Raw genomic sequence first — 28,000 nt, forward strand, 5'->3', positions numbered from 1 at the left:
ATAGGGAAGGTGGAGAGGATTGAAATGACTTGATTAAAAAACAAAATGTATCAAGAACATATTAAATAACATAAATGGTAGAAAGTAATTTTAGAAGGAAGCCACTAGAAATAGGAGGGTCCCTGAAAGGCCTTATATAGAAGGGATTTGCTCTGGGTTCTGAAATACACCTGGCAAGCCAGGGAGCAAAAGTAAAGAGAAAGCATTCTAGGCTGATACATTTTCTGTCCCAGCAAATCTAGTAGGTTAGAGAGGAACTGCCTGACCATTGGTGGTGGGAAGCCTCAGCCCAATGGAATCACAGTTCCTTGGAATGTTGAAAATGAAGATTTCGCTTCCTTTACAACAGCTATTATCACCCCAGTTTGAACTTGTTTTCAACTTCTAGCTCTTGTTGTTTTTTACATTTGAACTATAGTCACAATTTGGTGAGAATGCCAGCTATGTGTTATGGTTAACATGTAGAACAAGATGGGGGAAAGGCTTGCACACTTTCTCAAGGATGAAGGAGAATCCTGTAGGATATGGCACTTTGTATGGAAATGACAACTGCTGCACATGACCTGGTTTCGCCACTAGGTGGTGCCATATTGTAGACTTCCCAAAGTATTTCAGAGTGGAACAGGGTTATAATTCTTCAGCTAAGCAATGTAGCTATTTATTTCTCTTTCTGAAGTTACATTGCTTCTATCTCCTCTCTCCAGGCCCACAGTTGTTCCTGTAAGCAAGATGAAGAGTGGTACTGATGCAGGGGAAAGATGAAGAGAATTGTGAAGGTAACAGAAAGAGATTGGGTAGAGATGTAAATTGACCACCACCTACTCTTGAGATGTAAATTAACTAGAAGGGGAGAATTATGATGGTAACAGAAATAATCTGTAATCTTAAAGGTTGCTCCAACTGGGTGGAGATCCCCATTCTTGATGCACCATTGATTGTTTAATGTAAAATTTGGCTTCACCCTCTACCTAATTCCTGGTCCAGTAAGAGAAAGGGAGTTCGGATGAGAGGCAAGACAAAAACCTGGGTTGGACTCCAGCTCAGTCTTCTCTGACCTGTGGTCCAGCCAACTCTGCTTGGCTATTCTTTTATCTCTCTCTCTCTGTCTCTCCCTAGCCCTTCCTCTGACTTGTAACCTTTTTTTTAATAACTTTTTTTTTTCTTTCTACCCTTGCTTTCCTGAGTCTGAATAATGATTCCTCATAGGCAGAACCAAACTCAAGGAGCCAGCAGCTACAGTACTAGAAAATCCCCTTAAAAATAGTCTTGAAATGATGAAGCACCATACTTAAATCCCCATAAATAACAAGTAAAGACAAGGCACATGGGTTTGCAGCCACTGAGACTCTTCAAAATTAACTTCTTGTGGAAGGAGGAAGGAAAATAAGAAGGGTTAATGAGGGTTAGTTATTGACCAAATTATGTGAAGACTTTGGGGAGCTTCACTGAAATTGGAATTGTGATCTTTTCAAGTCTTTTTGGAAACTGAATGAAAGACATTATGCTTAAAATAGGCCAGAACAACTTTGCCCAAATTTTTTAAATCATTTACACAAAGGGTCATTGAAGGGCCATTAGCTCTGACTTTAAACAAATGTACTAAATAAATCCTTACTCTGAACTAAGTGAAAACTTAGCTCGATTTTTCTTGTCATCATCCTTTAAAGCAAGTCCTCACTGAGCTAGTTCCCAGGAATCCAAAAACAAAACTTCAATAGACTCTGCCATCAACAAGTTGATATTCTGATGGGGGGACTATGACATGGACAGAGATAAATAAAGGTAAAATAATTTCAAATGAGATAAAACATTAACAACTTGAGAGAAGGTAAGGAATCAGGAAAGTTCTGGTATAGGAAATGACACTCAACTATGTCTTTAAGGAATCCAAGAATTCTCAGAAGCAGATGTAAATAAGCAAAGAAAACAATCCCAGATTATTCATACAAATGCAGGGATACAGCAGATATAATGTTATAACCAAGATTAGTAGCCCAGTTTGACTGAATTGAAGAATATATAAAAAGGGAAATAAATGAAATGAGATAGGAAAGGTCATGGGAGTCAGACTATGGATGACCTTTAACTTCCAGCTTGGGAACATATATAACCTTTCAAGGCCATCAAAGAAAAGTCCAAATATTTTCCAGGTATCTTTAAATTGTCACATTGTTTTGATTTTTTAAAATAATTGAGACCATTTGTATGATAATTTTTCATTTTTCATTTCCTTTTATTAATGTTATTGTGCCATTAATCCTGGAACATTAAAAGCTCATTGAATTCTGTTTTCTGTTATTATTAACCTAGCTAAAACCTGATTCATGGAACAATAATATCAAGATAAGACTTTTCAATATTTTTCAGATAAGAAGTCAAAGAAGAGTTTGAGCTTCCCAAAGTGATTTAAGCATGAGTGGAAAGACTCACCTCTGAAGGCATATAAATCCCCTTCTCAGTCAACCTATTGTCAACCCTATGTTGTACAATCTGTAACCAGACTTAGTTTACCTATAATGTCTGTTTAACTAGGTTTGTTTCCTTAGAAGATGTATGTGATTATGATTCTGTTTAAGTTTGTTCAGTTTTTATGACAATACTGGAAGCATGTTTTTAACTTTTATAGCTTAAAAGAATGTATGAAACTGAGCTTAAAATCTAGTTTTTATAACCTCTATAATTTCTGAGATGTGGTAGATTTATTTCAATAGCAATAAACTATCACACAAACACAAATAAGAGATATGACATCAAATTGTTTTACTACTTTAGTTGGTTTTAAATGGCCAGAAATGAGTTGTCTAATCTTTAAAAACATAGGAGTCCTTCATACACAATCTCATTATAAAGAACTTTAAAGGATAGGCAGCTAAGTAGTGCAGTGGATAGAGCACCATCCCTATAGTCAGGAGGACCTGAGTTCAAATCTGACCTCAGACACTTAATAATTGGCTAACTGTGTGACCTTGGGCAAGTCACTTAACTCCATTGACATAAATAAATAAATTGTTTTTAAAAAAAATAACTTTAAAGGAGAGTGACCCAAATTTATTTTTTCTGTATAACAATTTCATTATATAGTATACCACACAAGCTTAAAGACTATTGGTGGAACTCCTTATGGTAATAGCATTTATAAAAAAGGTATTTAATTTGACTGTAACAAGGCAATTGAGAGCCAATCTCAGAACCCAGGAAACTGGATAGAAATTCTGCCTCTGAAACATAATGACTGTGTGTCTCTGGATAAGTCACTTTGCTGCTACTGGTATTTTGGGGTACCAAGAAATGAGGGTTACTGAAAGAAGGAAGAATTTACATGCTCTCCAAGATTTTAAAACTGCTCAGAATTTTATTACAAATTATTACAAAGTAAACATGTTAAAACTTTGCCTCCTCCTGGAAAGTCAACAATCGCTTTGGGACAGGGTGAATAACAAAAGGCTAGGCTGGGTTGCTTGGTAGTCAGACATACAGAGAGAGATAAAAAGAGAAGGAAGACAGTCTGAGAGAGTTGACTGGGCCAGCTCAGGTTTTATAGCCTTGCCCCTTATCTGGGCACTGAGGGTAAAAAAAAGGGAATGCCCCCCCTTATGTGACTAAAAGCAGGTAGAAGGTTGAGGGGGGGGTTGGAAATGAGGAGACAGGGTACAAATTTTACATTAAACAATGAAACAATAGAAGTCAATTTGCATCTCAAGAGAAAAGTACCTTCCACACCCTTATCAAGATTCCCAGATCTAAAAGCATTAAAAAACTAACAGAATTTGTATGTGATTATAATTTTTCTATATTCAGAATTCTCTTATAATTCTCTGCATCAACTTTACCTTATGGTCCCCAAGGTAAATCTAAAACTAGAAGATGCAGAACAGATACTGAGCTGTACTGTTAAGAGTTTTCTCCTGATTGAAGCAAGCTGATATGAACAGAACCAGGAGTTATGGTAACAGCAACTTAGCTATTCCAGGAAATACAATGATACAAGAAAATTCTGAAGGACTTATAGGTGCTGTCCATCTTCAGAGAAAGAATTGATGGAGCCTGAATGTAGATCAAAGATACTTTTTCTTTATTTTTTTTTATTTTTCTTGGGGTTTTTGTCTATATTTTTCTTTCTCAACATGACTCACACAGAAATGTTTTGCATGACTACATATGTATAACTTATGTCAAATTTCTTGCCTTGTCAATGTAGGAGGGAGGGAGGAAAAGAATTTGAAAGTCAAAATTTGAAAAAAATGATTATATTGTTTTTACTTGTAATTGGTAAAAAATAAAATATTGAAAAAAATTTTTTTTCTAAGAGATTCTCTTTTCTACTGAATTCATAGGTCTGTTCCTGACCCTTCTCCTTCTTCAATCCCCCAAAATGACAAGGGACATTAAATCACTTTAGACCTTAAAGATTAACTTGTGTAGCTCATTAAAGAGAATTTTTAGAACCAAGATGGTTTAGTGATTTGGGGAAGTAGGAACAGAGCTAGTCTTTCATTTTACATATTTGCATTAGCAGTTCCCTTAAGGGAAGCCTTGAATAGCTAAAAAAAAGTATAAGATATCTAAATCCACATATACATATATGTATATATACATATATATACATATATATATATATATTTCACCTCATAACAATTTAACATTGGCAAATAGGGAAACAGAATTTAGAGTTAGGAAGACATGGATTCAAATCCTACATCTGAAACACATTAGATATGAGATCCTCTTTAAGTTATTGATGGATATCAATGGAAGTTTTTTCTATACCTGGGATTTCATATGCTGATGAAATCATATGTTGGAAACAAAATAAATACATATGTAAATAATATTTTGTACATATGTATATATATTTTACTTGTATGTATTTGTATATTTGTATATATACACATATACCTCTTTAAACCTCACCTGCTAGTAGCCCTCAGCTTGAATTCAGGAACTCCCAGAGAGTGGGAGTAATCACAGTTCACTGGAGGAAGCAATGCTGATCAGATCATCTCATCTTTCCCCAGAGAACTACTTTGTAGGCAGAATATGTGTAATTTCACTGATCCCTAGAGCTCTGGCTTACCCATGGTTTGTAGCTATGAATAGAAGAAATGCGGAATATATGCATCTGAGGATCTAAAAATTGTCATGAATATTCGCATCTTTTTTCTAGAACAGAAAGATCAAACAAATCAAGTTCTGAATGTTCACTGTGGTCTCTTCTTTCTTTCAAATTTAATTCCAAATTCATTTTCCTCCAGGAAATGAACCCCTCTGTGCTCTCTTTCAATCCATCCTTTCTAAGATTGTATGGTTATGCTAAACTCTATTGTTTGCATTATAGGATATTGATTTAATCTGTACCCAAAGAGAGGCTTTGGAAATGAAAGATCAGAGACCCGAATATTTCTTTTGCATGTACCTAACACAGACAGAGCCCTAACTGGTAATTCTAGTGGGGCACACGCTGCACAAAAGTAAACTGGGATAAGCAGCACAAGAGACCTCTCTAATCAATTTTAAAAGACAAATTCAGTTGATTTGGAGGGAGAGGCTGGGGGGAAGAGATCTTAGACCTCAGGACACAGGCTCTATGTAGTAAGATTCTGGATTATCACAAGGCTGCTGCCAGGGAGGTCACTACTAGGAGAGGGAAGAGGGTAAGAAGGAACTGAGCTGAGCTAGGGAGAAGTCCACTTAGAGTTAAGCTGACCAGGAATTGGGGTTTAAGGGAAGAGAAAGCATTGTTCTCTGATAGCTTCCTATATTCTTGCTAAGTACTAAAAACTCAGTTACTTTTAGCTGCTGAAGGAAGACAAATTCTGCCAACACCCTTTAAGATTTGTCACCTTTGGGCAAAGCTCCAATTGCCCTAATTCTGGATACAAGAATTTATACTGCATACAATGAATTTTCTGTAAATGTGTCTGACTGATTAATTTGTGAGATTTTTATGGCTATTTCAAATCTTTAAAGTGAAGCCTAAGGAGGATTGAGAATAGAAGTTCAGGATGTGGGCTTTTATGTTGCAACACAGGCTTTAGATTAGACAAAATAACTCCTTAATAATGAGATTTGTTAGCTCAGAATTGCCATGGGAGATTCAATTCAATTCTGCAAGGCAATTTGAGTATTTTTTGGGTCCTGAAGCCTTTAAGGGTAGGAAAGGAGGCTGTAAAATAGTTTAGAAGCTTGTGAGGCCTTTTTAGACTGATTTTATGCGATTCTTGAACAAGTAGTGGAGAGAAGGAAGTGATTTAACTGTAAAGGAAATATATGCATAAAGGAATAGGCATGAGCCAAAGCATAGAATGCATGGTTTAAGGTTGAAGAAGTGGACAGGCTCTGAGTCACATGTAGTCTGAATCCCACTAGACTTGTATTCATTGAGTATGGCAGGAAATCATTCTTCTTGCTCAAATGGATCTTCAGAGGGTTGATGGTCTCACTATTATTAAAGGCACAAAAATTTTCTGTCTTTAATTTAGAGTGTTCTTAAATACCATTTCCTTGGGGCTCTCACTAGGAAATTTGCCATTCCTTTCCTTTGGACTCAAAAACCTCTGAGAGAGATGAGGCAAGCAGAGAAATGTTGGTGGTTAATTTAAAATATACTTTTTTAAAAATGTGAGAGATCCAAAATTTAATATATATTCTCTTTTTCTGTCTACTTTGTCTGCTAATGATCTTAATAATAAAAATATTATTTTCCAAAAAAATCCTCCCTGAGGCCATATTCCAAGTCTGTCCTTCAAGACTGTGTCTTGGTTTAGGAATTTAGTTTAATAGAATAAGCATTTATCAAAGACCTATTGGGTTGTGTGCAGAGCACTGTACTATAATCACTGCCTTCATGGAGTAGGGAGACATATTGTTGCTGTCATTCAACTGTTTCAGTCATGTCCAACCCTTAGTGATCCCATTTGGGATTTTCTAGGCAAAGATACTAGAATTGTTTGTCATTTCCATCTCCAGCTCATTTTACAGATGAGGAAACTGGGGCAAACACAGCTGGTAAATATCTGAAGCTAGATTTGAACTCAGGAAGATGAGTTTTCCTGACTCAAGGCCCAGAATTTTATCCATTGTGCTACCTAGCTGTCCAGGGAAGCATGATCCAAACTTAAATAGCTATAATAAAAATAGCAGAAGAAGCATGGACAACTGGGAGAATCATGGAACTCTTACTGAGACAAATGTTGGCTAAGTTGGGTTTAAAGGATGGGTAAGAATTCAACATACACAAGGAAGGTCAGGACAGGGAGATTTCTACAGAGAGAACAGTATGAGTTAATAGAGGTAGAAAAATGTGAAATAACATTTCAATTTAGCCAAAGTACAATGGAGAGAGAAAAAACATAATATAAGGAGAATGTTATTAGTTGAAGCTGGAAAAGTAAGTATGGCAATTTAAGGATACTGAGAAAGAAATTATTCTTTTATCTTCAATGAAATTCTTTCCTACAATTTAAATTCATTTTCCTATGGTTCCATCCTCAATGGAGATAATGAATAGCTAGTCAGTATTCCTCATATAATCTCTCATTATTATCTTCATAGATAATCTTCTTTATTAGTTGATTAGTTGGTGACTTCTAACACTGTTCATATGTAGCTTTTTTTTAATGGGGCAATGAGGTTAAGTGACTTATCCAAGGTCACACAACTACTAAGCATTAAATGACTGGGTTCTGATTTGAACTCAGGTCCTCCTGACTCCAGGGCTGGTGCTCTATCCACAGTGCCATTTAGCTGCCCACTCATAAGTAGCTTTTTAAAAAAATTAATGAAATATTTTATTTACTTATTTATTTTTCCAACTGCATGGAACAGTAGCTTTCAACAATCATAATTTTGCAAGATTTTGAATTTTTTTCTCCCTTTTCCCCTTCCCTTTCCCCCTCTCCCTAACAGAAAGCAATCCAGCATAGGCCATACATGTATAATCATGCTAAATATAGATCCGAGTTAATTATGTTGTGAAGAGAAGAATCAAATAAAAACAAAGAAAAAACAAGAGAAAAAATAATATATAAGACAAATTTTAAAAATTGAAGATAGTTTTCAATTAATTTTAGATCTGTTTCTCCCTGGCCCTTTAATGCACATTATTTTTTATTGAATCACTATCTGAAAAGGATGCATTTAATATTTCTGCCTTTCTGCATTTGATTATGAGGTTTTTCTGCCCTAATACATGGCCAATTTTTGTGTAGGTGCCATGCACCACAGGAAAAAAAGGTATGATTCTTTCTAGAAACCCCCATTCAATTTTTTCCAGAGGTCTATCATATCTAACATTTTTTTTGTTCTTTTTTTGCAAGGCAGTGGGGTTAAGTGACTTGCCCAAGGTCAAGCAGTTAGGTAATTATTAAGTGACAGTGTGAAGTCAAATTTGAACTCAGGTCCTCTCAACTCCAGGGCTGGTGCTCTATCTACTGCACCACCTAGCTACTCCCCATTAACATTTTTAATATTCTATTTACCTTCTCATATTCTAGCTTTGCAGATTTATCCTGACACAGAATTTAATGGTACCTGAAATAATCAACTTGTTAGTCATTAGTCATCTCTAATTTATATATATATATATATATATATATATATATATATATATCTGTATAAACATATATAACACACACATATACATATATATGATACATTTATAGTGTTCATGTTAGCTCTGCTTCTGACTACCTTCATAGTTTCATAGTACATCATTTTCCTGGTTTCCTCATCTGTAAAATGAGGCTACTAGATTAGATGATCTCTAAGGTATAATTTCAGAATAACAATAATCCCTCAGCAGGAGATGTATTGAGTAGTGACAGAGGGTGTTGGAGTTTGGATAATATATATCAGAGATTCTTTTTTGTTTTTCTCTTATGATCATGCCAACTTTGTTTGACAATTGAAGCCATTTAAGTGCTCAAAGAAGCCTTCTTTGGCAAAGAAGTGACCTCCCATATCATCCAAGCCCTGGACAGGTACCAGTGGATCACGAGATTCCCAAAAGATCAGCCAACTTGAAATGGGCCTGATTATTTTCAGAGGATCTCAGAATGAGCCAGTTAGAATTTCTGTTCTAAAATTAATCTTTGCTCTCAGCAGTCACTTCTAAAAACTAACCCCAGGGACGAATGAGTCTTTTGTAGCTGCGGTTTGGAATGTCTTTAGTTCTCAAATGCCATCCTGATCAGACATTTGTCTGAAAGAAGAGATGGCGATATACAATTTTCCTTCTGCTTTCCCCCCTTTGCTTTTTTCTTCCTTTTAACTGCAAGAGAGCTATTTTTATGATCCAGAGTTTCATTTCTCAAAAGGAGAACAGCAGGAGGTGGGTAAATGAGTGATGTCTTCAGCTCACATTAGGAGAGTCTGGGTGTAAATTAAATATGGAATACAGGCAACTTTTTTTTCTTAAAGAGGATTTGAATTTTCTGCCAGATTCAGTAGCAGAACCAAAGGTGAATATCAAATTGATTTCCTTTCCTTCTCACTGGGTTATCCAAGTATTTTCTTGCATTTTAATAGATTAGATTTTGTTTTTCCCCCTGTATATTAATGTGCCCAAGGAGGTCAGAAGACTGAAGATCAGCCTTTGCCTCTGGGCTTGTCCCTAGAGCTACCAGCTGCTTCATGAAAGTCAGTTTGGCAATAGATCACAACATCAAGGGCTGGAAAAGGTCTTAATGGCCATCTTCTCTAACCATCTCATTTACAAATTAGGACACTGAAGTCCAGAAAGGTTGTGACTTGCCCAAGGTCACACACCCAGTAAGAGAGGAGATAGTCAAGTTTCCTACAGGATTTTTACAGTATTAGTTTGATTTAATTTTTCTTGGCTTGTAGATTCCAGAATACTATTACCAAAGGAGAGGAAAAGTATGAGAATATTATAACTTTAAAATTGAAAGAAACATTCAAGGGTATTTTACCCCCCCCCCGTTCAATTCAGTTAAACAGTTGGTCAATTTGTTGGAAAGATAACTGATAGATGCTTTATGTACACCTTGAGTTTCCTTGGAATGTCTAAAGAACTTGAGAAAGGACCCCAGCATGGGGAACCGAAGCGGGGGTAGTAGTAAGTAGCTCCTTCCCTTCCTTAAGCTATGGGGGAGCATGGATAAACTTTAACAATGAGTAGGCCTGGATGATTCTGAATCAATGGAGGGGTACCCACATTGATGATATTCCAGAATCATGGCATATTGAAAGGCTATGTTAAGAGACTATGCAAGGTACTGGATGTATAAAGATGAGAGACACAGATGTATAGACAACCAACTGTGGTCCAAGACAAAATATAAAGGAGAGATTCAGGCAAGAGACTGAGAAAGTTGAGGAAGGAATTTTAGCATCTAGAGGATTTTGAGAGTTCAGGAAAGGTTTTGGTAGGGTCACTGGACTTACTGCAGATCAGAAGTATCACTGATGGTGTTTTTTTATTGGTTTCCAGTGCCAGTTGCTAATAAAAGGCTATAAGACTCTGACTTTGGTTCAACTTTTTTTTAAATCAATAACCTGATTGAAGAAATAAATGGGAGAAAACTTGTCAAATTTAAATATGACCCAAATTGGGAGGAACAGTTAGTTGTAAAGTTGAATGCTAAAAAAAAAATAAAAATGTAATAATGAGCATCCAAAAAGTTTTAGTGCGATTTTTAGCTTTAATTGCTTAAGATTACACTGAGATACCTGGCATTAAATTTCTTTTCAATAAAAATTAAGAGAATTAATATTAAAATAGAAAAAGCAAATTGTGAATTAAAGTTTAAATTTTAAACAAAGGGCATTAATTTATTTTAATAAACTTACTAAAAGTGTAAAACTCCACAAAGACTTTTGGACCACCCTTTATTAAAAGGTTTAGTAACTTAAAACTGCACTAAGACTTTCAGAGACTCTATAGGAATAATATTTAAATATAACATGGGTTTGCAAAAAATACTTATCTATTAATTATCTAAATATTTATCTAAAAATACTTCTCCAAAAATATTATCTCCTTTGAGTTTCCTAATAACTCTATGAGGAAGGTGCTATAATAAAGGCAGAGGCATGATTCAATCCTAGGTTTTCTTGACTTCAGATCTGGATTTGGATGGATCTACCAAGTCACACTACCCCTTAAAGATGAATTGTCCCACATGTGGGTTGAATGGAGAAACCCTGATTAGCAGCAGTTCATGAAGAAAGAAAGAAAGAAAGAAAGAAAGAAAGAAAGAAAGAAAGAAAGAAAGAAAGAAAGAAAGAAAGAAAGAAAGAAAGAGAGAGAGAGAAAAAAGTACAATGATGAGATGACACAAAAAGAAAGAAACAAATAAAAAGAAAGATACAGTGGTTGGCTGCAAATTCATTATGACTCAACAGTGTAATGTGGCTAACCAAAACACTAATGTAATCTTAGGCTATAATAATAGCAGCATGGTGTCTAGAACAAGGGAAGCAGTAACATTCCTTCTGTATTCTTACAAGCTTATATATGGAATATTTATTATCTTCAGTTCTGTATATTTTGTTTTAAGAGAACACTAGAACACTGATCAGCTGGACAACATACAAAAGAGGGAAATCACATCCCGAGTGAGGTGAACAGTATGGAAATTTTGTCATATGAGGAGACATTGGGGAAATAAAGGATGCTTATTCTGGGGGACAGGAGAAGAGAAAGGAAACTTAAGGATGAACCTGATAGCTGATTTCCAATATTTGAAGGGTTAGATGACTACTATATCTGAGGTCTGGTTTGAACTCAGGGCTTCCTGACCCCAGGCCTAGTACCCTATCCTCTGTGCTACCTAGCTACCCTTAACATGACATAACAACAAAAACATGAATAAATTTCAGGTCAAACTGAAAGTATAATGTAAAGCAGTCCCTGTTGATAGAACTAGCTAATCTGTATATATCTATATATCTATATCTATATCTATATCTATATCTATATACATATATGTATCATCCATCACAAGACTTAATTTCTTAATCTGCCATGAAGTTTTGTAATTTGTTCCTTTGAAATAATTTGTGTGATTCATAGATTTTTGAGCTGAAGGAAACTATAGACAACCCCCCATCATTTCATAGGCATTTAAGTGATTAAGAATATGAAGGGGAATAAAAAGTGATAAATAGCATATATCATTTTATTAGCACAACAACACTGTGAGGTAGTTACTATTCTATTTCACAGATTAGGAATGAGAGAAGTTAGGTGATTTGCCCAGGTAATTAATTCCTGAGTTCAAAGTAAGAATTCCTGACTCCAGTGCCCTAATCTATATATCAAGTCACTTCTCATCTCCTTTTTTAAAGATAATTTTATTTATTTATTTTTGAATTTTACAATTTCCCCCAAAATCTCATCCTCATTTTCTAATACTACTACTACTGCCTTAGTCTAAGTCCTTACTACCTAACACTTGGATTAATCACATCAATTACCTGTAGTCTAGACTAGAGATACATACACTTCTGCCAGATATATGTTCCTAAATGCCTCTTTTCATCATGTCACAACTCAAATTCAGTATCTCCTTACTGCTTCAAATCTCGAATCCAACCCTTCTCCATTTCAGTGAACCTCCAAATTTAATCTACCAAGTCAACTTTATTTCTCATTACTCTAACTCTTCTTCTTCCTCAGACTTTTCCTCATTCTCTCTCTCTCTCTCTCTCTCTCTCTCTCTCTCTCTCTCTCTCTCTCTCTCTCTCACACACACACACACACACACACACACACAAGCACTGTGTGCTAGCCCTCATTTTCCTAATGAATAAAAATGTACTCATCTTTTAAAGTCAGTGAGTAATAAAGCCTCCTCAGTTTACTGATTGATTTTTGTGCTTTAAGGTAAATTATCTTTGAACCAGCATTAAAAAGGTAGGGAGCTGCCTATTCTTCAGTTTGCAAAGGATACTTCTTACAGGGCTGTATCTTCTGTGTCTTAGTATTCTTTTCTGATATTATGGAAGGACTGTGTTCTCTCCCAGAACAATCTGGTTCCTGGGGAACTTTCAGTGCCAAGGGGCTGGGTCTAGTTTTCCCTGGTTGCTCTATTGTCTTCCTTGTTGATTTACCCTAAATAAGAAAGAAACAGGAAAAAAAATTCTTCCCCCCCAGTCTTGCTCAAGATTCCAAAATGGAGTTAATTTTTGTAAGTCACTGAGTAGAGATGCATTGGTCCTCACAAGTTTTATCAGGGGTGAAGATCCTGGCATTATACCTGTCATCTGGCCCCTAATCCTGCAGAGGGTCAAAGGAACAAGGTAGCCAGGAAATAAGAAATGAAAAACAAATGTAGTGTTCTTCTGAACAGTCATTACCAATCCTCAAAATTCAAATCAAATTAAAGGTCTTATGGTCCCAGGGAACAATAGCACCTAAGAATCTTCAGACTTGCAGACCTTGTAGATCTTGTCCCATCCATCCTTCTAAACCTTCATCCCAGTCAGTCAGTCAGTCAGTCAGTCAGCCAGTCAGCAATTAATTATTAAATTAGTACTGTGCTAACCCCTAGGGATACAAAGGAAAGCAAAAGAGAAGCCCCTCTCTCTGAGGGAGCTCTCTCTTGTTAACCTACTGAAGGAGGTTCCTTCAAACTAAATAAAACATAATATTGATAACAGTTCCAATTGACATGTTGCTTCTTAGTTACAACTAAGTTACAATGCACATAGAAGTAACTCAATGAAGCAGATAGTACAGGCATTATTATCACCATTTTACAGATGATAAAACAGGCTCAGTGAGGAATGCTAGACTATGTTAGACACTGGGTTGAAGGTGCTGCTTTCTCTACCGAGAGAAGGGGGAGCTGTGAATTCTAATCATGCTTCAAAAATGGAGTGTCATCCAAAACACCAGAGTGGAGGAAAGGGAGGTTGAAAAATACTTCTTCAACTGTTTCAAGAAGTTGGGGGAATCATTGTCCTTGAACATGAAAACCTACTTCTAATTCAGCCTTAGTAATAGCCAATCTCCTATATTCCTAAATTGTGAGGAAATTGCTGTTTATTTTTTTATGCACTGGTTTGCTGAAATGTATTTTGAAATGTTTAGAAAAAAGATCATAACCCTTAAAAAATGGTTTTCAGGTATTCAGGTCTTTGTAACTCCTTCTGTCTTTTTCCCCCTGTCTCTGTCTCTGTCCTCTGTCTCTCTCTCCTTTATCTCTTCCCCCCCCACTTTTGTCTCCCTTCATCTCTCTCTCTTCCCATCTGTCTCTCTCACCTTTTGCCTGTCTGTCTCTTCCTCTGTCTCTCTCTCCCAGGTGTGCTCTCTCTCTCTCTCTCTCTCTCTCTCTCTCTCTCTCTCTCTCTCTCTCTCTCTCTCTTTCCCTGTATGTTTCATGTTTCTATCACTGTCTCTCTCACCCTCTATCTCTCTCACTTCAATCAACTGAGTCTAGTTGAGTCCCCCTACCTATCAGATCAGTATAATACTTGTGCAACCTTGGACAAGTCTACTTCACCTTTCTGAGGCTTAGTTTCACCTATAAAATGAGAAGAACAATATCCACATTACTTAATTTATACTAGGTTATTCCTAGGACCAAATTAAAAAGTACTCTATAAATTTCAGCTATCATCATCCTCTCCAATAAAGACCAAAAAAATTGACCTTAGAGTCAGGTTTCTCTGTGCCTCTGACACATTCTAATTATGTGCCTATGGGAAAGTTACTTAGCTCTCAAGGGTTGTAAGGACTCTAAATTGCCCATCCTCTCAAAGGAATTTTGATTCTTTAAGTTCCCCATGCTGATAAAACCACAGGTCAAGAACAAAAATAGTTTTTTCAGAGCCACTTACAACCTGAGGACAAATCTGGACAAAGAAACTCATAAACACTTGCCAAGAGTTCAAACACGGTTAACTTGGGATCAATAACATTTTTTTTTTCAGCTAGGAGCCTGGGCTTTATAATCTCTTTATCTAGCTTTTGGCAGCTTTTTACATATACTTACCTGGGAACTTTCCTGACATCCCTTCCTCACTTTCATTGCCTAATTCAGGTATTATCTCTGTCTGCCTTTGTCTCTCCTGTCTCTGTCTCTCATCCCCTCTGTCTCTCTCTCTCTCTGTCTGTCCTTCCCTCTCTTCTCTCCTTTATCTCCCCCCTGCTTTGTCTCCCCTAATTCTTGACCTCTTGATATTCAGGATTTTTGTCTCTATCATTGCTGATATGGAGTTGACTGACTCTCCACTCTGTGCTTGCTATGTTAGCTATCTGGCTTTTGACACACATTGGACTGATTCTTCTTGTCCTGGGTACTTGACCTGCCCCCATGATCTAAGAAGGACATTTCTTTGTACAAGCAAACTATAAAATGCTTCATAGCTCAGTAAAGAAACAAATCTAATAATACTGTGCCATTATCTGCTAGGAAGGAGAATAAGGGGCTAAAAAGTGAACTGCCAAAGGAACCTTTGATACTTGAGAATCCTGGCATGAGCTTTAGCTGGAGTGAAATAAGTTAGGGCCAGGAAAAAGAACTTACAACATGACCACAATCATATAAAAGAAGACAACTTGAAAGAATTTTTAGAACTCTGATTAATGTAGTGACTAATCATGACTTAAAAGTACTAACATTGAAATATTCCTCCCATCTCTTAGCAAAGGTGGACAACTATAGGTAAGTAATGAAGCATAATTTTCACACATATCCAAAGCTTTTTGGGATATTTTTATTTCATCTAATTGTGCTTATTTGTTCAAAGGGAGGGTTCTGTTTGGTGGAGGGGAATAACAGTGATGTAAAAAAAAAGAACATAGATAATTTTTTAAACCTAATAAAGACTTGTGACCACCTGGAGGTAGTTGGAAAAGAAGAGAACTTGGCTGAAATGTCAAGTTCTGGAGCCAGGAAGCTCCAAATGCCAAAATGTGAGGTGCTGAGCAAAGAGCCTGGAAATGATAGTTAATAGACTTCTGATTCTGAGAAAAAGTTCATAGAGATTGATTTATTTATTATCATCTAAGGCAATGGTTCTCTACTTGCAATAGTATGAGAATTCCTTTTTAATAAATAAGCTAAACATACATCTCCGACCATTTTGTAGATAGCTCAAACTGTATGTCCCTCAGGCATCTCATACTCTACATGTCCAAAAAAGAGAGTTTATTATCTTTTCCCCACTTCTGAACTTCCCAATGAATATGATGGGCATCTTGCCATCACTTAGGCTGGTACTCTCAGTGTCACTTTTTTTTTTTTGGCAAGGGAATGGGATTAAGTGACTTGCCAATGTCACACAGCTAGGTAATTAAGTGTCTGAGGCCGGATTTGAACCCAGGTCCTCCTGACTCCAGGGCCGGCGCTCTATCCACTGCACCACCTAGATGCCCCTCAGTGTTGACTTTTATATGTGGGGGGTCACTCTTACTCTCTCCACACATCCAATGTGTTGCAAAATCTTTTCACTTCTACCTTCATTACATCTCTTGTATACATCCCCTTTTCTCCATTCACATAGCTAATACAGTGTTAGTTCAGGATTTCTTCAGTAACCTTCAAACAGGTCTCTTTGCCTCTGGTCTTTTCTCAGTGCAGCTTCTACTCACCTGACAAGGTGATTTTTTTCCTAAAAACTCAAGTTCCGGGGCGGCTAGGTGGTGCAGTGGATAAAGCGCCGGCCCTGGAGTCAGGAGTACTTGGGTTCAAATCCGGCCTCAGACACTTAATAATTACCTAGCTGTGTGGCCTTGGGCAAGCCACTTAACCCCATTTGCCTTGCAAAAAAACCCAAAAAAACCCCTCAAGTTCCTCCCTGCTCAATGAGCTCTATTGACTTTCTGTTATCTCTAGGATCAAATATAAAATCACTGTCTGACATTTAAAGCTCTTCCCTGCCTAGGCCCTTCCTACCTTTCCAGTCTTTTTTGCACATTAGTCCTTTTTCACAAACCCTACTATCTAGCTACACCAGCCTACTTTCTGTTCCTTGCATAAGATACTCTATCTTCCTTTTCTAGCCTTTGCCCTAGCTGTTCCAAAGTCTAGAGAAGTCTGATAGTGGATAGGGGTTCTGACACTGATGCATACTTCCTGTGAGACAATAAGGAAGTCATTTAACCCAGTGGGTATATCTCTAGAAGGATGCTACAGAGGAGTTGCTAACCTGCTTCAGGAAAGGGAATTTTCATGCCAGGAATTTCCCAAACCAGATGAAATCATCAGTCTGGACCAAACATATTTTTTATCTAATTATCTATGAACATTTGTTTCTTCCCTTGAGGAAAAGGACTATTTCTATTTTTTTAAATTTCTATCTTCAGTTCACAGGGTTTGGTAGATAGTATATGTTTAATAAATATCTGTTGAATTGAATACAAAGAAGATAAGACATAAGTGGGGCCCTAAAGGATGGGCAGGATTTACATAGATAAGAAGACTGGGGAAGGCCTTCCAGGTAAGAATAACATAAACTGGGACTGGAGAGGCAAGAAGGAATATGGTATTTTAGGAGAATAATGAGCACCAGTCTGCTTGGATGAGGATATACTACATAGGGGAAGAATGAAAAGTAAGCTTGGAAAAGTACAGTTTGGAGTCTATTCAAGGAATCAAAGCTGAGGATTTGGAATTTGCTGCAATACCATTCTTGCTCTCAAGGACTTCACATTTAAATTAAAGGTAGCAGCACATAAAGGAGGTGTCACTTTTAGGGCAAAAGAAAGTCCCAGTAATCCTTGAAATGGTGCAACAGGGTAAATGACAACTCCTAGGCATCCTTGAAGTATTGTTGTTTAATTATTTTTCAGCTCTGTTTGATTCTTCATGACCCCATTTGAGGTTTTCTTGGCACAGATAATGGAGTGATTTGCTATTCATCCTCCAGTTCATCTGGCAGATGAGGAAACTGAGGTATGCAGGATTAAGTGCCTTGCTTAGGGTCACACAGCTAATTAGAGTCTGAGGTCAGATTTCAACTCAGGAAGCTGAGTCTTTTTGACTCTTGGCCCTTTGCGCTATCCATTTCACTGCTTTAGAGTCAAATCAGACAGCAATACCCAGCAGTCTGAAGGACATAGCTAAGGGGGCAGAGAAGATTTTAGGGAGCAATGACAAGGTAGTTTAATGAAAAGAAATGCAACTGATGACTCCCTGATCATCTGAGAAACCAAGGATCTAAGCAATGACAGTTAAAAGAGAGGAGAATTTTGGGTTAAGGGAAAGAAAGGCTTGACTAAGTCCATATACATATATATATATATATATATATATATGTATGTATGTATACTTGTGTTTTTTTCAGGGAGAAAGATTCTTGAGGGCAGGAACTATTTGATTTTTGATTTTGTATCTCTTGCACTTAACCCGGTATGAGTTTTAATTAATAAATACTTTTTGATTGATTGCTTATCCAAACTACTTGAAAATCTCCTATGAGAAATGACTCACTGCCTCAGCTCAGGCATCTCATTGGTTTTTGAACAGATTTAAAGATAATGTTTTGAATAGTGGCACAATGGGTAGAGTGTTGGCTGGAGTCTGGAAGACCTAAATAAGTCAAATCCAGTCTCAGAAACTTATTAGCAATGTGATCCTGGGTAAATCACTTAACCCTGTTTACCTCAGTTCCTCAAAAGAGATGGAGAAGGAAATGGCTAATCACTCTAGTATCTGCCAAGAAAACCTCAAATGGGGTCACCAGAGTTGGACTGAGCAATAATAACATGCTAGAGCTAAATTGATCTCTTTATAACTTCTATTCATTATTACTTGTTATGCATTCTGGATTAAAGCAGAATAGTTCTAATTCCTCTCCCAAAAGAAACTGCTTCAAATGCTTGAGGATGATTATGAGTCCCTGAATTCACTAAATCTCTCTAAGCTTAACATCTCCAGTTCCTTTAACAGACATTCCTTTCACCCTCTAAACATAATGAAAGTAGATTTTTTTTTGGCCGTTTTTGCCAATATTAGATTTATAGAGCAGAGAATGCAATTCTTTGATATTTGAAGGGAAATGGTTGCAGCCTAATCAATCTAAGGTGAAACAAGTAACAAGAAACAAGTAACAAGTTTCACTTGCTTTCAAGAACAGTATCTGCAATAAGTGACCGCCTTTTTAATTTGTTCAGGAAAATCAGAGCTATCTGTCACTACCTGATTTGAGAAAGTAGCTAGAAGAAGCTTCTTAGTGAGGGCTGACATTTGACATTTCTGGAGTCAGTTGGCATATAAGGTAGCAACTCTTCCCAGTTAATTTCTCCAAAAGCTCCATAAAGAAAAGGGCAGCTGTCACCGGAGCTAGTGGATGATTCAGCTGAATGAAGAGGAAATAGATATCACTTCCTCCCTGCCTTGCCCTATCTCCCCCTACTCTCTATGCCCAGTCATTTCCCAATGAGAGCAAATAGGAAGATAGACTTCTGTGGGGAGGCACTATCAGGGTGAACAGCCAGTGTTGGCAATGCCAAGAGTTCAAGAGAGATTAGATAGAAAATAATTTGTCATTTGCTACTCAGATCTATTTTGGTTATTTTTCTGATTCTCTGTACCTCAATTCTTTCAGACTCAGTGTTCTCCTTCCCTTCCCCCTTTACTCATCTCTCCGCAGTGAGTAGAGTGTTTGCCTCTTGCTTTTCTATTCTTCTTAGTTTCCAGTTTCTCTTTGTTTTATTTTCTTCCTAGTCTTTCTTTTTTCCTCACTAAAGATGAAAGAGAAATGGAGGTGGTGGTGAGGGTGGGAGAGGTGGGAGGAAGAAGGGAAAGAGCAAAATAAAAATGTTTTCTGCTTAAACAAGAAATATTCCTTAGCCCATTCCTATCTTAAAATCATATTTCTAGGCTCCAATTGCTTTCTTTGTGTTGTTCACAACCTTTATTATACCAGGAAATACCTAATAAATGCAAAAGAATCTTAAGGAAATCAGTTTTAGGGCTAGAAAGAACTTTTTAAGGAAGGTTCACCTTCTCCCTTGGCCTTGTGGTGTGATTTCCAATGCTTTTCCAATGCTTTTTCCAATTTCCAGAACAGTGATTGATGCAGAGCAGGTACTTAATCAATGGTGATTGATTTGAGGATTCCCCATGACTACTCTGACATATTGCTTGAAATTTCATTACTAGGGAGTTATTCTTTTGATTTGAAAGTTTTTTAGAGCCCTCCCAAATTCTCCTAGAAAACTCCTTAAACTAACCTGGCAGCTGGGATTGTTCAAAGGCAGAATGAAAGGAAGACCCTGTGAGGAAGAGCAGGAGAAGATATCTCTTGAGAGACAGAAATGGCAGAACTTAGAAGGGAACAGGATGGGATGACTCACCCTTTGTTTTACTTTTTCATTATTCTTAGGCTTGTCCCTATTTTTAAATCTATCCCATTGAAGTAGGGGAAATATTGGATAGAAAATAATGTTTCATAGTTATCAATCTGTACCCTCTGTACTGACCATGTATCTTTGCCCCATCCCATTGTCTGAGTTATTGTGATGAGGTCAATGAACTTTTAGTAAAGATATAGCACCTTCCTGAAATCCTATTAAAAAAATGGTCCTTGCCCAAGCCCCAAAGTATTAAGACTTTGAGCTACTGCCCCTCATCAACATATCCCTAATTACCTCAACTCTGCTCTCTTAGCTTCCCACACCCACCTCTTCCTATGGCTCCCTATGTTCTCTTTAAAAACTTGCCCATTGCTCAGTTGTGCTATTAGTTTTCCTTTGGAAAGCAGCTAGCTCTGGGGAGTGCCCTCTCCCCAAACTCTCCTGTCCCCATTCAATTCCTTAATGCTTATACATCTATGTTTTTTTTTCCTTTCATAAACTAGACTGCTCGTGGGGAGTGTCATCCCCCAAATAACCTCTCGTGCTCCTATACCTTTCATAGTGGCTTTGGATGTTTTGATTGTTTAGGAATTAATGGTTTCCTGCTCCTAAGTCTCTCTTTCCCTTTAGTTCATAACAATACTTAAACTGTTTTGTCTCTAAAATTCCTTCTAGGCCACAGTTGACCTTTTACATGAATTCCTTCCATTCTACGTGAACCTTTAGCTGACCATTTTCTTCTCACTACAACACCTTTACAGTGTCTTGAAAAAAATGAGACTCCATTGGAAAGAAATTGTATAAGCTCCTCATTCTCATCCCTTCTTTAGCAGCAAAGAAATCTAGATTGGGATTCAGGAGGTCTGGTTCTGCCATTACTACAGAGAAGTCCTTGCCCATAAGATGAGATGGTTAGACTGAACTAACTTTTGATGCCCCTTTCAGCTCTAAAATTGTAGAAGGGAGATAAAATTAACCAACCTATGTCACCTGGATATCAAATGAGACAAAGAATTTGAAAGTCTTAAAAATACTTAACACCTGTAAGCAATTGTCATTATTTCTGAAGGTGGAATTCTATCAGGATTTTGAATAGGTGGAATTAGGTAATTAGTTTGTGGTAGGAGGGTAGGGAATAGAATTAAAGAGAAGTAGTTTAATGGTGAGTGGGGGTGGACTGGCCTCAAAGAGGTCTAGAAAGACCTTAGGAAAGGTGTAGTGCTAGTAAGTAAGGAATCTTGAATTTGAAATACATACTGGAAATCAACCACAGATCCTGAGGTCAGCAATAACATACCATGTGTTGTGCTAGATGACATAGTAGATGGAATGCACTGTACCTGTAATGGGGAAGAACTGAGTTCAAATCTAGCCTCGGACACTCAGACTAGCTGTATGAACCTGGGCAGGTTATTTAACCCTATTTGCCTCAGTTTTCTCAACTCAAATAAGCTGGAGAAGGAAATGGTAAACCATTCCAATATCTTTGACAACAAACCCCAAATAAGGACATAAAGTGTGGGAGATGACTGAAGCAACAAAACAACAATGAAAACCACATGAGCCTTGACTTTCACATTGGTGGAGAAACTCCAGCACAAGTTTTATTCTTTGGGAGTAAGCTTGGCCTTCACCAGATTCCCATTTCACTATCTTATCAGACAAATGGAGGTGGGACAAGAAAGTCCCTAATCCCCAAGGGTGCAGGGTTTATCCAAGACTTTCCTCTAGAAGAGGAGAGACAAAGGTCTCTGCTTAGGACAACTCCTGCCACTTATATCTTCTAGGTTAATTGCCCCCTGGCCTGGAGGATGGAATGGAAAAACCTTCCTGGAAACAATTTCCTTGGAACTAAACCAAAGTAAAGAAATTTACTTAAGAGGAAAGATGAAAAGACCAAGTAGACATAGCATCTACAACAGTAATAACCAATCACCTTTGTAGCACTATACAGTACCTTTCAGAACACAGATGCCACTAATGATTTTATTAAGGTTTCCAAACTGCACATTCCTAGATTAGACCTTTGGAGCTCACTTCATTAGTCTTATCTCCCTTTTCTTTTTTTAAAAATGTATTTATTTTATTGTCAACTAAGTTCTTTCACCCAGTAAAGCAAAGCAATGACTGAGGGGCTGAAACTCAGGGGAAGTAGTCCTAAGAATGTGGTCACAGATTATTAATGAGAAGTTATAAGATTAGAGATTCATGTATGAGGGAGACCCAAAGGAGCCACCATAGAATTAATGACAGCAGTTGTGAGCAGCCAAACTTGTCCATTAAGGTCAGGACGTTGGTGCCATACTGGGATTAGACTGTGGCTGGGGATTAGTATTTGAATCAAATATTAGGGGGAATCTCCTGCTATAAGGGCTATGAGGCAATGGGATTAGTGGAAAAGGTGAGGTTAGTTTCCTTTTGGGGATTTAAAAAAATTTGCAAAATACATGAAATTCAAATTTCCACATTAGCCATATTTATTTTTTTAGGTTTTTGCAAGGCAATGGGGTTAAGTGGCTTGCCCAAGGCCACACAGCTAGGTAATTATTAAGTGTCTGAGGCTGGATTTGAACTGACTCCAGGGCTGGAGCTCTATTCACTGTGCCACCTAGCCGCCCCAAGTCATATTTTTTTTAAAAAGTGCGTGTGAGAGAGAAAGAACATACTTCAGTTTCTAGCCTGAGCCCATTAGTTCTCTGTCAGGAAGGAGAAAACGTGTTTCATAATTAGTCCTTTGGAATTCTGGTTGGTCAAAGGTGATTATCTTTATAAATATTGCTGTTTCTATATAAACTATTCTGATTTTGCTCATTTCACTTTGCATCAGTTCTTACAAATTTTCCCAGGTTTTTCTGTCCCTTTAGAGGTTTTTAAGAAAGAAGCAGACAACTCTTTTTCTTTATAGGATAGTTTGACCAGAAACACCTTGGGCAGAAATGGGAGATAGAAATTTTGTCTTTGGGACCCTTTCATCTTCTTTAGGATTGGATGTATCATGTAGCTAGGACCTACAGAACCTTAGAATAGCAAGAGCCAACAAGCCATTTTGTACATTAGCAAAAGCCCCAGTACAACAGTTCCCCAGAGGTGGTTATTCAATCATTGCCAGAAGCCCTCCAATGAGAGGAAAATTCATTACTTATTTAGTTTTTAGAGAGATCTAGGTGGCAATTCACCTAACCTCTTTTTTTTGGCCTCAGTTTTCTCATCTATAATATGGAGATAATGATAGCTCTTATTTCCCAGGGTTGTTCTGAGGACTGAAAGACAATAATTGTAAATTGCTTATCACAGAGCATGATATATATAGTAAGTGTTATATAAATGTTAGCTTATTGTTATTATTAAGCATAAATTTGCCTCTTTGTTGCTTAGACACTTCTGTCCTTTAGAACCAAGCAGAAAAAGTCTAACCTCAGTTTGACAAGTTGCACTTCAAATACTTGGAAGAAAGCTATCATGTAAGACATCCCTCCCCCAAGTCTTTTCTTCCTAGTTCCTCCAACCAATCCTCATATGATAAGGTCTTAAAATCTTTCACCATCTGGTTCACTCTCCAGTTTGTCAATGTGCTCCCTAAGAGTGGCAACCAGGTGGTGCAGTGGAAAGTCTGCTGGGTCTGGAGTCAGGAAGACCTGAGTTCAAATCTAGTTTTATACATGTACTAGCTATGTGACCTTGGTCAAGTCACTTGCCTGCTTGAAGACTAAAAATACCCCCAGCATTTTTCAGAATGAACTACTCTCTAGACAATCTCCTTCCTACATTGCATTTGGGGGTTTTTATGTTTTTTTTTATTTTATTTTTTATTTTCAGTTCCAAATTCTTTCTCTTTTCCTCTCCTTTTCCCTTCCTATTGAGAAATCAAGAAATACATTATCTATTATCTATTATAACTACAAATGTTTCGTATGAAACATTTCCATATTTACGATGTTGTGGGGAAACAAAAACAAGAAAAATGAAGTTTTAAAAAATGCTTCAATCTGCATGGAGAGTTTATCAGTTCTCTCTCTAGAGGGGGATTAAAATTTTTCATCATGAGTTCTTTGGAATTGCTGCAGATCATTGTTACTGTGTACAATCACATTGTTCTTGTGATTTTTTCAATCCAAATACTTTAAATTTTATTATTAAACTGAATCTTATGAATTTACTGTAGCATTGTTGTGGCATCTTATAGGGGTGTAACCTGTCTCTCCCTTGATTGTAGACTCCCTCCAAAACATTCCATCTTCATGAAACATTTTAGGTCATCGAAAATCTCAGCTCATAAGCCTTTCATTTATTAGATTTGTCCAGAGAGCTACTAGTTCCCAGCCAAATCAATTTAGTTAAATAGTTTAGTAAAATAGATAATAAGAATGTGAATATACTCTCCCACAGATTTTCAGAACAAACCATCTCCCTACTTTCCTATTGGTAGTGCAGGACACATTCCCCTCCAGTTAACTTTTTGTTGCACAGAAGAGAGATCTGGGTGGTTTATTCATGAATTTATGGTCAGCTTGGTGGCAGTTCCTTACAGAGGCACCTTCCTCCCAATCTTGTGTGGCTGCCTAGAGGGTGTGAACTCAGGTAGCTTCCAAACAGCCCTCTGACTTGCCAACACAGAAAGAGAGGAAATAGTTTAGCCATATGGGAGTTGGTAGGAAAACTTGCCACAGCTGGGAATCTCAGCACTGGGATGAAAGTAAAGTGACTCTTGTGGGAAGAAACTATGATGGAGAAGAAAAGTCTCAAACTACAGCTTCTAAAAGACACATTGAATTGGCAAGATATAGACCCAGTTAAGGTTCTACAGTCCTGATAGAGAATGCCAATACTGTAGGACATCTACTGTTTCCACCATTCTATGTTAGTCCTCACAAGGATGAAGCATGGTAGACCTACTTTTCCAACTTCTTCAAAATCTCTTATACTCTGAAACCCAAAATCATATTGCATACCTTGTCCTGTCCTTTGAGATTTGAAATTTGGGATCCTCTCTTAAAAGTGAAGCACTTAGGGTCTTGAAGTATGGTAGAGAATGTATTCTGGAGAGTCTAAGCCTAACCAAACATGGGAAGGTCCTTTTCAAAGGGCTATGGAAAGACTAAATAAAAAATAGGGTTTTATTCTAAGAATAACTAGTCTTTCTCCTATTATCTTCTCTATCTCAATATTCTTTCATTTGTTTCTTTCTTCTGACCCTTTTTAGATGAAAAATTAGCCTTAATCAATGAACCTCCACTGAATTACTATGATGATGTAGCTAAGTGGTACAGGGGATAGACCTGAGTTCAAATCCAACCTCAGATACCTACTAGTATGGGCTAGTCACTTTACTTCTGTTTGCCATAGTTTCTTCAACTGTAAAATGGGGATATTAATAATCTCTACCTAAATGAGTTGTCAGGACAAAATTTGTAGTATAGTTAGCATATAATAGATATTATATAAATGCTTATTCTTCCCTATACTCTATATACTTCCCCAGCTCTATGTATTCAGTGTGATACAAAGAGGAAGAAATTATCTATGTATTCAGAGAGTTTATAACCTAGTTAGAGAGATCAATCAGCCAATAGATATTTCTTTTTAAAATTTATTTTAAATTTAATTTTTTCCAATTACATGCAAAGGTAGTTTATAACATTCATCCATTTGCAAGCTTATAAGTTCCACATTTTTCTACCACCCTCCCTTCCTTCCCCATTCCCCAAGGTGGTGAACAATCTGGTAAAAGTTGTACATGTACATTCATGTTTAACATATTTCCATATTAGTCATGAAATGAAGAATTAGAACTAAGGGGAAACATTTCATGACTAAGAGAGAAAAAACACAAAAGAAGTTTTTAAAAGTCAGCATAGTATCTGCATTTAGAATCCATACTTTGTTTTCGGAATGTGGATGGCATTTTCCATTATAAGTCTCTCATGATTGTCCTTGATCACCAAACCATTGAGAAGAGCTACTGCATTTATCATACTTCATCATCTTACAATGTTGTAGTTAATGTGTACAATGTTCTCTTGGTTCTGCTAACTTCACTCAGCATCAGTTCATGCAAATCTTTCCATGCTTCTCTGAAGTTCAGCTGCTCGTGATTTCTTACAGAATAATAATATTCCACAACATTTATATACTATAACTTGTTCAGCCATTCCCCAATTGATGGACATTTCCTTAATTTCCAATTCTTTGCCACTACAAAAAGAGCTGCTATAAACATTTTTCAACATGTGGGACTTTTTCCATTTTTTATCATCTTGTTGGGATATAGACATAGTATTGGTATTGCTGGATTAAGAAGTATGAACAACTTTATTGCACTTTGAGCATAGTTCTAAATTGCTTTCCAGAATGATATCTATACCAACAATGAATTAGCCTCCCAATTTCCCCATATCCCATCTATCATTGATCAATTTCCTTTTTTTTGTCATTTAGGCCAATCTGATTGTTGTGAGGGGTACCCCAATTGTTTTAATTTGCATTTCTCTAATCAATAACTATTTGTGTAGAGTCCCATTTCTGGACTCCCTTATCTTTCCCAGGCAAGTGTTGGAGGGGCAGGAGACAAGGAAGACAAAGGAGACAAATACTCCATTAAGATCTCCAAGTGCTCCATTTATTTACCAAAACACCAGTGCTTAAATGCCTTTCCACTCTCTCATCCACTCCCACTCCCGAGGCAGTTAGTAAAAACAAGGGTCTGATGCTCAAAGGCATCAGGTGCTGATAATCTACAGTATTCCCACACACAACAGTCCCCAACATATCTCTCTTCTTGTTTTTGAAATAAAATTATTACATAATGAATGCCACATAAGTTGTAAACAAGAGTTCAAAAATAGTATACACAAATGTCAATTTAACAAAACCAGTATTCCCAAATTCCCTGAAATACATTTTATCCCCAATTTACAAAGTTTTTTCTTTTGCCAACAAAAAAACCTTTCAAAGCAATCAAATTCAAAACCCAAACTAAAAGGAGTAACTTAACTCAGGTAACATTTAACTATTTCAGATCTGAATTGCACACACAGGAGTTTAGACACTAACATGAACACAGAAACAACTCTCTTGTATCACATTTACCAAGCTGATACTGATACTCTGGCCAGTACCAGCTCTCATAATATAGAAACATTTTCCTACTTCTCCAGGCCAGTAGAGAGATATAAAATGCCCTATAGATGTTCAAATACACATATACACATAACCAATCAAGACTGGTCAGTGTTCCGCCGTCAGCCCTCGAAGCCGGCCGTCTTCTGCAGCTCGTCCTCGTCCGGCCGGGCGCTGGCCTCTGAGCGCTGGGCCAGGGACCCCCGCGGCCTGGCCACAGGAGGAGCCTGGTGGAGAGCCCGGCGTCATCCTTTGGTGAACGTCCCTGAATCGGCAGAACTTTGTGCAAAAAGTGCGGCAAGCCTCAGAAAGTGACGCAGTTCGAGAAAAGCCAGGATTCCCTGAAGGAACTGAGGAAAAGACGAAACCAGAGCTGTTGTGGTGGGCAGACAAAAGAAAGTTTTCAGAAAAAGGAAAACAAAAACAAAAAAGATTGTACTGAGGCTTGACTGTGTGGAACCCAGCCGCAGGTCTAAGAGGAAGATTGCCATGAAGAGGTTTAAGCATTTTGAACTGGGAGGAGTTAAGAAGAGAAAGGGCCAAGTGATCCAGTTCTGAATTTCATTGTTTGATAGGGGAAAAAAATCCATCTCATTCCATTCCTTGGTTTTTGTG

At 37.3% G+C, this 28,000-nt stretch overlaps 1 long non-coding RNA gene and 1 pseudogene across 1 annotated transcript in view; both read left to right on the top strand.

Moving 5' to 3' along the window:
* The first annotated feature begins 711 nt into the window (after positions 1 to 711).
* Positions 712 to 28,000, top strand: part of LOC141521816 (uncharacterized) — a 41,072-nt gene continuing 13,783 nt past the window's right edge. The window contains exon 1 of the long non-coding RNA XR_012478064.1: positions 712 to 776. This is a non-coding gene — a long non-coding RNA (uncharacterized LOC141521816). The remainder of the gene's footprint in view (positions 777 to 28,000) is intronic.
* On the top strand, positions 10,051 to 27,950 carry LOC141508206 (large ribosomal subunit protein eL42-like; annotated as a pseudogene).

Source organism: Macrotis lagotis, chromosome 1, assembly GCF_037893015.1.
Source record: "Macrotis lagotis isolate mMagLag1 chromosome 1, bilby.v1.9.chrom.fasta, whole genome shotgun sequence".
NCBI lineage: Eukaryota > Metazoa > Chordata > Mammalia > Peramelemorphia > Peramelidae > Macrotis > Macrotis lagotis.